Source organism: Triticum dicoccoides, chromosome 4A (genome assembly GCF_002162155.2).
Source record: "Triticum dicoccoides isolate Atlit2015 ecotype Zavitan chromosome 4A, WEW_v2.0, whole genome shotgun sequence".
In the NCBI taxonomy this organism is placed as follows: Eukaryota; Viridiplantae; Streptophyta; class Magnoliopsida; order Poales; family Poaceae; genus Triticum; species Triticum dicoccoides.
Window position 1 is genome coordinate 227,462,529 of NC_041386.1, and position 15,248 is coordinate 227,477,776.

Consider the following 15,248-nt stretch of genomic DNA (forward strand, 5'->3'; position numbering starts at 1 on the left):
AGCCGGGATGCCAGAGCCAACACCGCCCACTGCGGCCGTGGTGACCCTCGCATAGTCGAAGGAGGTCGCCTTGCGCTCCCTTGTGATGGAACGAGCCCCTCGGAGCACCATCATGGAGCCTCAGGAGGCGGCTGCCTCGGTGGGCCAGCAGGCTTCGGAGCCGCTCGTTCCCGCTGCACCTACGAGGGGTTCGGAGGCTCCAGAGCCCCTTGCGGCCCTTGCTGCTGTGGCGACACCAGTCCTGGCACTGGCGCCACCTCCTCCCCAGGCCCTCGTGTTGGCAGATTGCGGCCCCCTCGCCAGGCCCAGTGCTCTAGAGGAAGCCTACACCCCACTGGACCAGCTCTAGAGCGAACTTCAGGGCGCCGACAGGTGCATGGCGACGGGGCTCATGGGGTTGATCTCTTGGTGGCTCTAGCTCAACGTGTTTGTCAGAGCAGCCTGGGGTCGGGCCGAGGCCGCCGCCCCGGAGGGTGGGAAGGAGGCCGGCGAGGCCACGACGGCTTGCAATGTGGCGCTGGCTGATGCAGCATCCGCCAAGGAGCGCTGCAACATGGCGAAAGCCGAGATGAAGGCCCTCCGCAAGGAGCAGGATGCCCACACCCGTTGACTTCAAGAGCAGGAGGAGGAGCTCAAGTCCCTGGAGGCTGCGCTTGCCGACCGCGACGCCGAGCTGGCCCAAGCGGCCAAGGACCAAGCTACGGAGCGGGGCCGCCTGGGCAAGTTGAAGGAGGATGTGGACAGCGCCCAGGAATCCCATGCCAAGCTCGTCTCCGAGGATACGTCCCGGCTGGTGGCCAGGGAGAAGACCCTCGTCGCCGCCGAGAAGGCGACAGCCGCGGGGCATGAAGCCTTCGTCTCCCATGAGCTGAGGTCTCACACGACACTACGTTCCCTTTACGGGGACGGGGACGAGGAGCCGCTGGCGACTCTAGAAGATGGCCTTGTTGGGCTTCTCGCCAAGCTTGTCGAAGAGCTTAAAGGCGTCGCCGCTAAAGTGGACTCCATGGTGGAGGGGAATGCCGCACGCTCTTCACCGCAACCGAGAGGCGTGTCTTCAGCCACGTCCATGTCCACCTCAGTACCATGATTGAGTCGGTGGCTCTTGAGTCCCGCAACGCTGCCGACGGGACCGTGAAGGAGCAGGTGGAAGCCATACTAAGGAAGTTCCTCTACATCCTGACCCCGCGGCTGCGGTGACCAACGCTAACGACGAAGATGGTAGCGGCGTTATTGATGACAGGCTCCCCACGGCGGGCGACGGCAGCAAACAAGGCGATGGCAGAGCTTCCTCCTAGTTTGACCCTGCAACATTTATTGTGCCTTGCGGAGGCATGAGAACTTCTGCTTGAACTTATATGACATTTATGTTTTGTAATAACTTGCTAGAACTCCGCGATTTCTTTTGTGCTCAATTTCCTTTCTGTTTGCCTTAGCTTTCTGCGTTGGCATGGCCCTTTCCCGTGCATACCTCAACCGCCGTTGGGGCGTCCGGATCACCAGAACAAGACCAAGGGGCAAGGGGCTACATGACAAGTGAGGCCCCTGAGTCGCGATGCTCAAGCGTCCCCCTTGACGTACGAACGGCCGACATGAAGGAAATGTGAGCAGCGTCTGAGTTAATCCGGAGCCCCCATACCTTTCCTCGCCAGCTTTTTCCAGGGAGGGTCGCGATAAAACCAAGTGCGACAGACCTGGTGAGGTGGCATGCACCAAGCATGACCTGGGCACAGCCCCCGTGCATAGCCACCTCGCATGGCCCTCCCATTGGGAAAGCAGCGCGTTGAGGCCGGGCAGCGAGCCTAGTGGCCCTCCTGAGGTTACTACAGCCGCTAGGGTGCCCTCAATTGTTTATTCACCAGCGCGGAGCATGTTGCTTCCACTCTTGCATGGGCATAGACTCTCCTCAATCGTGTCATCCACCAGCGCGAGCATGGGGCATCCACTAGTGCATAGGTGGGAGCTCCCTCTGAGGGGAAACTCCGAGGGGTGTATAGCCCCGTCCTGGCACGTGGCTAGCACGGCAGGACTGGAGGAGGTGTATATGGGCATCCGTGAGCCAGCGTGCGACTCACAAGGCCCTACCACAAGGTGGGTTGCTGTCGGCGTTCTGGGCAAGACAAATCTCACGAGGTTCCAGTGACATAAGCCATGACGATCGAGACCAGGCGGGCGCCAGCGCGCGCAGTGTCCTTGTTTCCTCTTTGGTGCTAAGGAGGCAAGCGCAGACATAGAGTACCGAGGCGTCAAGCAAAGGTTTCCATATCTGTGCAACAAGACCAAGACCAGTAGGACGGCAAGACGGAGGTCACCGTGGAGCCCAAGGCGGCGTCACCACCAGAGCCTTTGGCAGGCAAAGACTACTTTTTTCAGGATAAGATGTACTAGCTGTCCCCTTTCAAATTGGCCGTTGTTGGCTCCCTTCCCGCTCAATATTTGGGGAGAGGACCAGGGCCTCTATAAATAGGACTAGCCACCACATTAGAGAGAGAGACCGATCCGGACAGCCACAAGTTCACCAAGCACAAGAACACCTCTCCTCAGGTGGCTGTTCTTACCCTTGTACTGTTCATCCTCAGCCCAAGAGGCAATCCACCACCACCACACTAGAGTAGGGTATTACACCACAACGGTGGCCAAAATAGTATAAACCTTGTGTCCCTTGTGTTGCGAGTTCATCGAGCTTGCCTTTGAGATCGTGGCGAGGTTGAGGGCATGAGTTGGTAGGGGGAGATCATCGTGCGTACCCCAGAGTTCGAACCTTAATGGTTTTGCCGGAACCCGAAATCCGACATTTGGCACGCCGGGTAGGGGTGCACCGAAGCTTTCCTTCCGTCGCTCCGCGTTCCAGCGCTTCTTCGCAACCATGTCGGGCACTCGTCGCGCCCGAGCTGAGCGCCGAGCCGCCCTCGCCGCCCAGACGGCTCTTGTCGGTGGGCCTCCCCGTTGTTCTCGGTCACCCGCCACCAACGCCGCCACCGGCCCGGCGGGGAATGAGCAGCAAGCATCCTCGTTGCACCCCTTGGTGCGGCGAGACGGCCGCACGGCCACTCCATCGCTGACCCCCGCAAGTTCCTCGTCCCACGCTCGTCATGCTCCCACGGATGCGCGTGCCGTGCTACTCATGGCGCGCGAGCTCCTGCGTTACCTCCCAGTCGACGACCTCTATGAGGACTGGCTAGACCGCAGCGCCAAGGTCGTCAGCACCGCATGGGGCTACCCTGCACCGTCCCTCTCGCTGCCTCGTCCACCGCCAGCTATGGGTGACGTAGCTCATGCAGCACCTCCGCCACCCCTACACCAAGATGGCGCCCTGGCGCCAAGGCGCGCGGCTTTGCGGCGCAACCCGCCGCGCCAAGCGCACGTGCGTGAAGAAAGAAGCTGTCAAGAAGTTCCTCGACTGCAAGAGGACGCTCCACCGCTCCCTACACCGCCACGTTAGGATCGCTTGCTGCAGCAGGGCCATGTGCCGCTTGCTGTGGTGGCACGCGGGTGCCAAGACCAGGATCCACCTCCACGGCGGGTCCCGGTGACTACGGCCGGCTACCGCGCCTTCACCCCCGAGCTGCGTAGCATCGCCTGGCCGGGCAAGTTCAAACTGGATCTGCATCCGCGCTACGACAGCAACCCCGACCCTGCTAAGTTCCTGCAGCTCTACGAGCTGAGCATCGAGGCGGCCAACGGTGACGAGAAAGTCATGGCGAACTGGTTCCCTATGGCTCTCAAGGATGGCGCATGCTCATGGCTCCTGAACCTGCCTCCAAGCTCCATCTCTTCCTGGAACGAGATGCGCGACCGTTTCGTCGCCAACTTCCAGGGCACTCACGACCTCCCCTCGGCTGCGGGTGACCTGCGCCGCATCAAGCAACAACTGGGAGAGACCCTCTAGAAGTACATCCAGCGCTTTAACAACGTTCTTCTCAAGATCCCCAAGGTGATGGACGAGGCCATCAGCTCTGCGTTCTCTGATGACGTCCGTGACATCAAGATGGAGTTGCGCACATACCTGGGGCTGTTCGACCTGGCGACCAAGTGCGCAAGGGCTGAGGAAGGGTGTCTTTCCCTCCTCGAGCTCCCAGCTGCCAAGCTGGAGGAGAAGAAATCCAAGGCCAACGACGTGAAGCGCAAGGGAGTCACCGTGCTCGCGGCTGAGCCGGACATGAAGCGCGGCAGGGACCAGCCTGAGTCATCCAAGGGCAGTCGACCATTCTGCGCCTTCCACAATGTGCATAGCCACAACACCAACGATTGTCAAGAGCTCAGGGCCATTCACGACAGACGCTTCGGTCGACGCCCCGAGCGCAACGACCGAGGCTATGGCCGGGGAGGAGGACGTGGCGGAGGATGCTGGGACAACCATGACCCACGCCAGGAGTGGCGTGACCGACCTCATGAGGACCACTGGCAAGATCAGCCTCACGAGGGCCTCTGGAGGGATCAGCCACGCGAGGATCGCCCTCAAGGCAACCCCGGTCTTCCTCCGCTGCCGCCACCACCAAGAAGGAATGACGACCACCATCAAGATGAGGGGGCTGGGGGCTTCCAGGAGCCGCGTGCTATCGCCTGGATCTTGGGTGAAGCTCAAGCCCCAGCCTCACAACGTATCTTCAAGCAGTTTGCTCGCGAGGTGGACGCGATCCTCCCCAAGCTCGAGGCCACTCTCCCGCTCAGGTGGTACAAGTGTGCCATCACTTTCAGTTCGGTAGATCAGCTCAAGTGCGCGGCTACCGATGGTGCTCTACCAATGCTTTGTTCACCCGTCATCAGCAATGTGCAAGTCACCAAGACCCTCATTGACGGCGGCGCAGGGCTCAACGTCTTGTCCGTCGAGACATTAGACAACCTACAAGTGCCCTATGATCAACTTCGGCCTACCAAGCCTTTCTCAGGAGTGACCGACGGCTCCACCACACCGATAGGTCAGGTCCGCCTCCTTGTGACCTTTGGAGAACGCAAAAACTACTGCACCAAGCTCATCGACTTCGACGTCGCCCACATCCGTCTACGGTACAATGCCATCCTCTGGTACCCAGCCCTGGCCAAGTTCACGGCAGTGTTGTGCCACGGCTATAACATCCTCAAGATGCCAGGGAGCGGCCGGATCATCACAGTCCCCTGTGAAGAAAGAGATGCGGTGTGCTCCCTCGAGTGCGCCTTCCAAGCAGCGTCAATCGAAGACCTAGGCAACTATGCAGCTCGGTACCCTCCTGAGGTCGTCCCCAAGAAGAAGAAGCAGCTACTCCGTGCCAGACCTCGGGAGGGCAGCGCCGCAAGTGGTACCTTGTCAGGATCAGCACCCGCACCTGGGGTGCCTCCCTCTGTCGCATACGATGGCGCAACTGGCGCCCTCCTCGGGCAGGGCTCGGGGGCTCTCTTCTGGAGGGCCTCAGACCTTGCCAACGTCACGAGGGAGGCGCTCGAGCACCACTTGGAGGCGTGCTTCGCGGCACGTCTCCCTCAGGAGGACACTGTGCAAGGAGCGCCCGACGCTCAGGAGTTCATCACCAAGGTATCTCAGGAGCTTCAGGAAGCAAGAGCAATACGCGGCGACCGCCGCCCACCTGGCATCGCTCCCCACCCAGGCGAGGGTGGTGAGCTACGCGTCTTTGTCGACATCCCAGGGCTGAACCGAGCCGCATCTCAGGAGCGCTTCTGGCCTTCGAGTGTTGGGTGCTGCGAAGGCCCACCTCACAGCTACGTTCACATGCCGTTCGGCCTGCCGATCGTGGCTGCTGCCTTCCAGCGCAACCTGCGGAGCGTCATCGCGGGTTAGGAGACCAGGAACCACGCAGTCCTGGCAGAGATGGCGACGGTCCTCAAGGAACCGCCTGGACCCCCAGAGCCTCCCAGGGCTCAAGGCCCCGATGGCTCATGAGGAGCAACCCCTTCGCCGCGTACCTTCAGCTGCCTCAACACCCCTTCATCAATGAAACCAGGTGACACTTTCCAAGTTTATTTAGCTGGGAGCACCCCGGGGCTGCATCATTCCCAGGCCGCATGGGTCCGTCCCTGTGGCATGTATCCCTTCTTTTTTATGTCTTTAGCTTACCTCGCTCGGGGCGCCCCTCGGGCTGCATCATCCCCAAGCCGCTCGGGCCTGACCCAGTGACACATACCGTTCATGAATTTACCTGAGCTACTTTGCCTCCCATGCTTAATTTATCTATGACTATCACCTGCTTGATTGTCACCCACCACGGGAGCCGCGCGCTGGTCGTCTTTCTTCAGGACCCTTCGCGTGAGAGGGTTCGGCACGGCGTTTGTGCTCGGGCCCATCCCTGCAGCGTCGATAAATGCAACGGCTGAGCTCTATCTAGCGGGCCGGCCTCGTTCACGTCACCTCCTAGGGCTGTTGGTGCTTGGCTTTCTCACATGATAACCTCAGGAGATTCGTTTAGCGCAGGTTGTCTAACCACCTCACAGGACCACCACAGCGAATAAGAATCAAGACCAGGCGCAACCCGCCTTGAGGTAGGGCCTCGTGAGTCCCGCGCTGGCTCACGAGTGCCCAGACACACCACGTCTAGCCCTGCCGTGCAAGCCACGCGTCAGAGCGGGGTTGTACACGCCCCTGGGGCTCTCCGCAGTAGGGAGTCCCCTCCCACGTACCAGTGGAAGCACCATGCTCCATGCTGGCAGTCGACACTGCCGAGGAGCGTCTATGCCCGTGCAAGTGCGGAAGCGCCATGGTCTGTCCTGGTGATAAACAACTGAGGGCGGCCTCACGACCGTATCAACCTCGGGGAGCCTCCGGGCTCGGTGTCTGGCCTCATTGCAACGCCTCCCCTCGGGAGAGCCGCGCGAGGGGGCTGGGCACGGGGGATGTGCTCGGGTCACGCCCAAGAGTACGCCACCCCGCCAGGTCCCTCGGACCTGGTCGTCGCACGCCCCTCCTGAGCCGAGCCTCGGCGAGGACAAACATATGAAGGTTGTTTGCACGTCAAGGGGGACTCCTGAGCATCGTGACTCAGGAGCCTAACTGGTCACGTAGCCCCTCACTCCTTGGTTCTGTCCTAGTCTCCGGTCGGCCCAGCGGTGGTGAGGTATGCGCGCGGTTGGGCCCTGCCGACGTAGAACACTAGATCTATCCCCGCGTCTCTTTCCTAGAAGTTGTTTGCGCGTCAAGGGGGACTCCTGAGCATCGTGACTCGGGAGCCTAACTAGTCACGTAGCCCCTCACTCCTTGGGCTCGTCCTGGTCCCCCGATGACCCAACAGCGGCTGAGGAATGCGCACGGCCGGGCTCTGCCGATGCAGAACATGAAGCAAATGGGAAGGAAATCAGAAAATCTCAAAGCAAATATTACAAGACATATTGTTCTCCGAATATCAAACGCAAGTTTAAACGCCTCCACGAGGCACGCTACATGCTGTAGGAGCCGCAAGCCAGTCACCCCTGGATACCGTCGGCACCCGCAAGAGGCACCCCCTCCTGGTTGGCGTCGCCTTCACCTGCACCACCAGTCGAAGGCGTGGGGGCGAAGGCATCGAACTTCTTCAGCAGGGCTTCCACCTAACCTTTCACGGCTGCGGCGGCGACTGCGCAGTGTTCATCAGCCATGGGCTCTAGCAGCTCATCAAGGCAAGCGGTAGGATCGCGAAGATGGAGGTGGCTGAAGACGTGCGTCAGCACGGTTGAAGAAAGGACGTGAGCCTCTTCCTCTGCCATGGGGCCGATGCCACTCACGACTTCCTCAAGCACCTTGACCAAGTAGGGAAGCAACTCGGCGGGGCCGTCCTCATCGATGGCCAGCGGCTTCTCCAAGCCATTCTCATAGAGTGTCTTCAGAGCCTTGCGAGACCTCTTTTCGAGAAGCATGTAGGCCGTGCGGTCCTCGGCCAGAACCTTCGTCTTGGCGTCAAGTTCGGCTTTCTCCGCCTGCACCTTTTGATCCAACTCCTCTAGCCCGCCGCGCTCAACGGCCTATGCCTGCGCCAGCTGCTCCAGCTCGGCGTCGTGACCCTTGACAGCGTCCTCCCGGGCCTTCATCCTCTCTTCCTCAGCCTTACGGCCACGGGAATCTTCAGCATGCTCTTCATGCAGGATCTTCAGCTCGGCCTCCAGCACCCGGCAGCGACCTTGGGCGGCCTCACTATCCTTCAGCGTCGCCTCATGAGCAACTGCCGCCTGAGCTGCGACTCGCTTCTCCCCCTCACAGGTCGCCGCGACCTAGCTCAGCGCCGCCCGAACGGACACGTCGGAATGGAGCCAACCAGAGACCAGCTCCAGACGCCCAGCCGCTAGGAGGGGTTCAGTGCTCTGGAGATCTTCTCGCAGCCGGGCCATCTCAGAAATGGGCCACTCCAGGACATCAGGAGAAGCAGAGGAACCCGGGGCCGGCAACACGGCAGAAGGAGGAGGAGGAGGCGTCGTTGTCACCATGGCCTGGGAGGCTGGAAGCTCCTGAGCCTCTTGGACCTCATCACCCGAGCTGGACTCTGGCACCTCCCGAGTCAGCGGGGCCTCGGGGGCTGACTTCTCCCGAGGATGCTCCACCCAGCCTCGTGAGGATGATTGGGCTGGAGAAGCACGAGCACCATCCCCACCTTCGCTCATGGAGAGAGGCGCAGCCGTAGGAGGCGACCTGGGATCAAGGAGCACCACCTCGCTCTCCCTTCTCCTCTTCGCCGCAGGCGTCGGCCTAGTTTCACAACATGGAAGAAGAGTCAGAAATAAGCATCAGCAGCAAGAACAAGGCAGGACGAGAACACTTATTGATCCACCGCAGCGTAGTACCTCCGCTTCAGGAGAATGAGGCCGGAGAGCTTTGCGGCCCGAGGCGCGGGCGCTCCAGCTCTGGAAGCAGAAGCAGGAGCAGCAGGTGAGCTGGAAGCGGCTCCGGGCGGTGCCAGAACAGAAGCAGCATCCCGGGAGATCAGCGCCGATAGGTCCCTCGTCGGGATTACGTGCGGCTCTCCCTTCTCCTGGCGGGCGTCAGCCTCGTCATCATCAGGAAGGGTGCGGAGGATGTCAGCTTTGCTCAAGGGGGAGGTCTCACCCGTCCCTTCAGGGGTCACCTCCAAGTCTTCTTCTTCCTCCTCCTCCTCTTCCTCCCCGCAGGACTCACCAGAAGACAGCTCCACCGGCGTCGGCGCCGTGGGGGCCCCGGCGGGCACCGGCGGCACCAGCCCGCACCCATCAAAGGTCGGCCTGGCGGCCACGACCTGCGCCCTATCCTTGCGGCGAAACAAGGGAGTGAAGACATTCGGCGGGTACTCCTGGTCGTCCCCGACCAGGAGGTGGAGAGCCACAACCATCTCATCATCGGACAAAGCTTTTGGGCTCAGGCGAACCTTGTCCTCTTCGTTCCCAAGCTCCCGCAAGGGGCGCATACGCACCTGAAGCGGGGCTACACGCAGCATCAGGAATTCCCTCAGAAGCATGGCCCCTGTCGCGTTTGCCACTTTCACATTTCCCAGCTTCAGGTCGGTGTATATCTGCTCCAGCACCAACGTCGCCCGCTCATCAGTGAGCTTCGCACGAGACCACCCCTTGTCGGACTGGGGCATCTCCGTCGGCAACGTCAAGCGTGGGTGGACGCACTTGGCGTCCATCATGGCCCACTTGCTCCTGAAGCCATCGGCCTTCTTCCCCGTCTTCGAGATTGAGTTGGCCTTGCCGGCCATGATGAAATAGGCGCACCTAGAGGTATGGCCCTTGTTGATGCGGAGGAAGAAGAAGTGGCACAACAGAGCCACAGACGGCATCACGCCGAGGTACGCCTCGCAGTAGTAAGCGAAGATCGACAAGAGAAGGATAGAGTTGGGATGAATATGCAGCTCCTGCAGCTCGTAGTGGTCAAGGACCTCGTAAAAGAAGTCAGAGAAGGGGGAACCAGCCCTGCGACGATGCTGCTTGTGAAGAAGGGGAAGAAGGTGCTTCCCTCAAGCTCCGGCATGTCGGAGCCGGCCCAGAGCCCAGTCTTCCCCTTCTCGTTGCTTTCCCTCGTCGTCAGCAAGCGCGTGGCGGCGAGGTTCTTCTCTGAGACATTGGGCGCGTCGAGATCTTGCTCGTACCAAGCTGGCGATGAGGTGGGCTTTACCCTCCAGGGCACCATTGGTTTCTAATACGGAAGGAGATGGGAGTAGATCTGGAGATTTCGGAAGCAGGGAGTAAGAAAGGGGATCTAGAGCAAGACGAAAGGAAGCAGTGAAGGCAAGCGCTGTCTATGCCACCCTATTGACAGTCAGGCAGTTGCCAAGGCAACGTGGGAAGCGGAGACGCCCACGTCCAATCAACCGCCACGCGTGGACCAAGGCCACAGGCTATTAGGGCCCGCGGCACTCTGTACTTGCCCTTTGGCTTCGCCTCGAAGCCAAGCCCGGGCGCGCCTTGGGCAGGGGGGCTACTATCGGCGTTTTGGGGACAGGGGTCCCTAGACTTGCCTGCCTGTGGCCCACGGCGTGGCTCTGCAAGCGGGCCCGTACGTCCCATCTTCACCAACAAGCATGCAAGACCATCGCGAGGGGCCAAGCCTTGTGAGGCGGATGACACAAGACCTCCTCAGGGGTGTCGTCACCAAGCTGGCTCATGAAGGGCGGAGAGATCAAGGCAAGACAAACCTCACGAGGTTCCAGTAATGTGAGCCATGACGATCGAGACCAGGTGGGCGCCAGTGTGCAGTGTCCTTGTTTCCTCTTTGGTGCTAAGGAGGCAAGCGCAGATGCAGAGTACCAAGGCGTCAAGCAAAGGTTTCCATATCTGTGCAACGAGACCAAGACCAGCAGGACGGCAAGATGGAGGTCACTGTGGAGCCCAAGGCGGCGTCACCACCAGAGCCTTTGGCAGGCGAAGACTACTTTTGTCAGGATAAGCTGTACTAGCTATCCCCTTTCAAATTGGCCGTTGTTGGCTCCCTTCCCGCTCAATATTTGGGGAGAGGACCAGGGCCTCTATAAGTATGACTAGGCACCACATTAGAGAGAGAGACCGATCCGGATAGCCACAAGTTCACCAAGCACAAGAACACCTCTCCTCAGGTGGATGTTCTTCCCCTTGTACTGTTCATCCTCAGCCCAAGAGGCAATCCACCACCACCACCACACTGGAGTAGGGTATTACACCACAACAGTGGCCCGAACCAGTATAAATCTTGTGTCCCTTGTGTTGCGAGTTCATCGAGCTTGCCTTTGAGATCGTGGCGAGGTTGAGGGCGTGAGTTGGTAGGGGGGATCTTCACGCGCACCCCAGAGTTTGAACCTTAAGGGTTTTGCCGGAACCCGAAATCCGACAGTTGCGCCTGATTTTTGGTTCGGAACATTTGTAAGGATCCCGCGAGATCCTTCATGATAACCCACAAGTATAGGGGATCGCAACAGTTCTCGAGGGTAGAGTATTCAACCCAAATTTATAGATTCGACCCAAGGGGAGCCAAAGAATATTTTTAACTATTAGCAGCTGAGTTGTTAATTCAAACACACCTGGAGATTAATTATTGCAGCAAAGTGATCACTAGCAAATTAGTATGATAGTTTTGATAGTAGTAGCAGCAGCAATAGTAATGGTAACAGTGATAGTAGTAATTTTGTAACAAGTGCAATATCAATGATAGAAGTAGTAACTTAGCAAGAACAATATAAGAGAAATTTGTAGGCATTGGATCGATGATTTGTTGGATGATATTCATCATGTGACAGTCATGACCTAGGGCAATATGGCACTAGCTCTAGTTCATAAATATAATGTAGGCATGTATTTCGTAAATAGTCATACGTGCTTATGGAAAGAACTTGCATGCCATCTTTTGTCCTACTCTCCCATGGTAGCGCGGTCCTATTGGAAACTAAGGGATATTAAGGCCTCCTTTTAATAGAGAACTGGAATAAAGCATTAACACACGGTGAATACATGAACTCCTCAAACTACGTTCATCATCGGGAGTGGTCCCGACTATTGTCACTCCGGGGTTACCGGATCATAACACATAGTAGGTGACTATAACTTGCAAGATCGGATCTAGAACATGGATATAATGGTGATAACATAAATGGTTCAGATCTGAAATCATGGCACCCAGGCCCAAAGTGACAAGCATTAAGCATGGCAAAGTCATCGCAACATCAATCTTAGAAAATAGTGGATACTAGGGATCAAGCCCTAACAAAACTAACTAGATTACATGATGAATTCATCCAACTCCTCACCGACCAGCGAGCCTACGAAGGAATTACTCACTCCCGGTGGGGAGCATCATGGAATTGGCGATGGAGAAGGGTTTGTGATGACAAAGGTCGAAGATCCCCCTCTCCGGGGCCCCAAACGGACTCCAAATCTGGTCTCCCGATGAAGAATGGGAGGTGAAGGCGGCTCCTTCTTGTGGAACGCGGTAATTTTTTCTCCCTGATTTTTTTCTAGAAAAATAGGATTTTATAGCATCGGTTACAAGGTCTGCGGGGCCACCAGGTGGGGACAACCCAACTGGGCGCGTCTTGGGCCAAGCGCGCCCTGGTGCGTTGTGCCCACCCAGGTGCCCCCTTCTGATGGTTCTTGGCTCCAGAAATTCTCTTTTATTATATAAAAAGTCCTCGCAAAGTTTTGCTCCATTCCGAGAACTTTTATTTCTGCACAAAAAACAACACCATGGTAGTTCTGCTAAAAAAGCGTCAGCCCAGGTTAGTTTCATTCAAATCATGCAAATTAGAGTCAAAAACAAGAGGAAAAGCGTTAGGAAAAGTAGATACAATGGAGACGTATCAACTCCCCCAAGCTTAAACATTTGCTTGTCCTCAAGCAATTCAGTTGATAAACTGAAAGTGAGAAAGAAAAACATTTATGAACTCTTTTGCTCTTGTTTGCATAAATAAGCTTAAACAACACACAGGTTTTCAGCCAATATTATAACTAACCATGCCGACAATAACTCTTAAAAATTATATTAACTCATATCAATGACATAATCAGCTAGCAAGCAATAATAAGATATCTCAAACAACAACACGTAGTCAAAACAACTATGATACAATATGACAATAGTGGTATCTTGCTAGCCCTTTCTGAGACCACAAAACATAAATGCAGAGCACGACCAAAGTTCAAGAAGTGACTAAACATTGTAATTCATGGTAGAAAAGATCCAGTCATGATGCACCCAACATTAGCTACACATAATGCATTAGCATGACAGCAATGCTCTCAGGTTCTGGCTTTTATTTTAGAAGGTGATGACCCAACATAAAAGTAAATAGATAGTCCCTTCACACAAGGAAGCGGTGATTTGCAGAGGTGCCAGAGCTCATGTTTTTAAAACAAAGGTAAATGAAATTTTGAGAAATGCACCAATCTTGTTTACTTCGCGACCATCAGTAATCTATATCTTCCATGCTAAAAACGCTAGTGGCGGTTCCCAAGAGATAAGTTAAAGGTTATGACTCCATAGGAGTTTTGTTTGATTATTTGAAAGATCAATTATTTTTGCAGTTTGGGACTGGGAATCCCTATTACCGCCCTTTTCTCGTGCGATGGTGAGTGAATAAACACTCATCCTGAGAATAACCCGCCTAGCATGAAAGATATCGACTACCTCCTGTCGTTCCATGAACAATCCAGGCACACAAAAAGGATATTTATTTGAAGTTTTTAGAGGTGGCACATGCAAATTTACTTAGGACAGCTGACCGCATATAGGTTGGTATGGTGGACTCATCTGGAATAACTTGGGTTCAAGGTTTTGGATGTACAAGCAGAGTTCCCACTTAGTACAGGCGAAGGCTAGCAAATAGGTTGAGAAGCGGCCAGCTAGAGAGCAACAACGGTAATGAACATGCATTATGCATAAGTAACATTGGACACTAGCGTGAGTAGGATATGATCACCATGAACATAAATAACATAGAGTCTATGTTGGTTTTGATTCAACTACATGCATGAACACATGCCAAGTCAAGCCACTCGAACATTCAGAGTAGGATACCATATCATCATACTACATCACAATCATTTTAATGCAATTTTGACACCCAAGATAAATCATTATCCACTCGTAGCTACTTATGCGTGGCATGAGAAACTGTAATCTCTAATTATCATTGCGAACATGTTTAATCATAATGGATTGAATCATGGATACTAGGTTAAACATATTTACAAAAACAGAACAAGTCGATTTCATAGCCGTTTCTCTCTGCCACCACCAGTTCATCCAATATCGTCATTATTGCCTTTCACTTGCATGGCCGAACGATATGAAAATAATAATAGTGCAAGAGTGTCGTGGACTAAGCTGGAATCTGCAAACATTTTATTAAATAGGAGAAGACAAGGTAAAATGGTCTCTTTGTTAGATCAACAATAATGCATATGAGAGCCATTCAACATTTTCGTCGTGGTCTTCTCCTCGGTATGACTCAATAAAAAGAAAAGAAATTCAGAGAAACACGCTGAAATATTTTTGGAGTTTTTGGTTTTCTTGAACAACCAAATAAAAGGGAAAAGCAAAAATGAGAAAAACTATTTGCATGGGAAAGCTCCCAACAAGCAAAAGAAGAACAAGGAAATCTTTTTGGGGTTTTCTTTTTAGAGCTATGGCTAACTACTCTAGAAAGAAAGATCAAAAAGAAGCAGGAAATATTTTTGGATTTTCTCAAAGTTTTTCAAACACACAAGAAGAAAGCGAGAAAATAAATTTAACATAGATAATACAATGAAAAAGTGTGGACACCGACAAATGAAATGTGTGAACATGAATCTATAGTCGGTGGAAATACATACTCCCTCAAGCTTAGGCTTTTGGCCTAACTTGGTAATCAGTCAGTAGCCTGCATAGTAGTTGGAGTGATAGCTCATGGAGGCTCTCGGTGCTGATCCCTCATCCTGCCCTGAAATGTAGGGACCAAGGTCGGCATTGTGAACATATTGCTCAAATTCCTCCTTAATGCCCACACTCACCATGTAATCGTCACATGGCCATAATCATGTTTTGGTGGCGGCATCTCATATGGAACTTTCACTTGGTTCAACATAAGACCGACGACCAGAGCTGCCACTAGAAGATGCCTCTGAGGATCTCCTCCTCGAAGAACTCCTTCCAAATAGGTTCATCATATTCACGTACAATTTTCTAAAAATTTCTGGGTGACAAAAATTTGTCGACAAAACTTTATAAGATTGGTAGCAACTACTCATAGGGATGCATAGAGGCCATAGCAAGCATTCAAACTACTTAAAACTCTAAGAATTCAACATGCAAGGTCATCCACAACAGCACTAAGAGTAGCTAATTATTCAAAATATAAACCACTAAAGCAAAAACT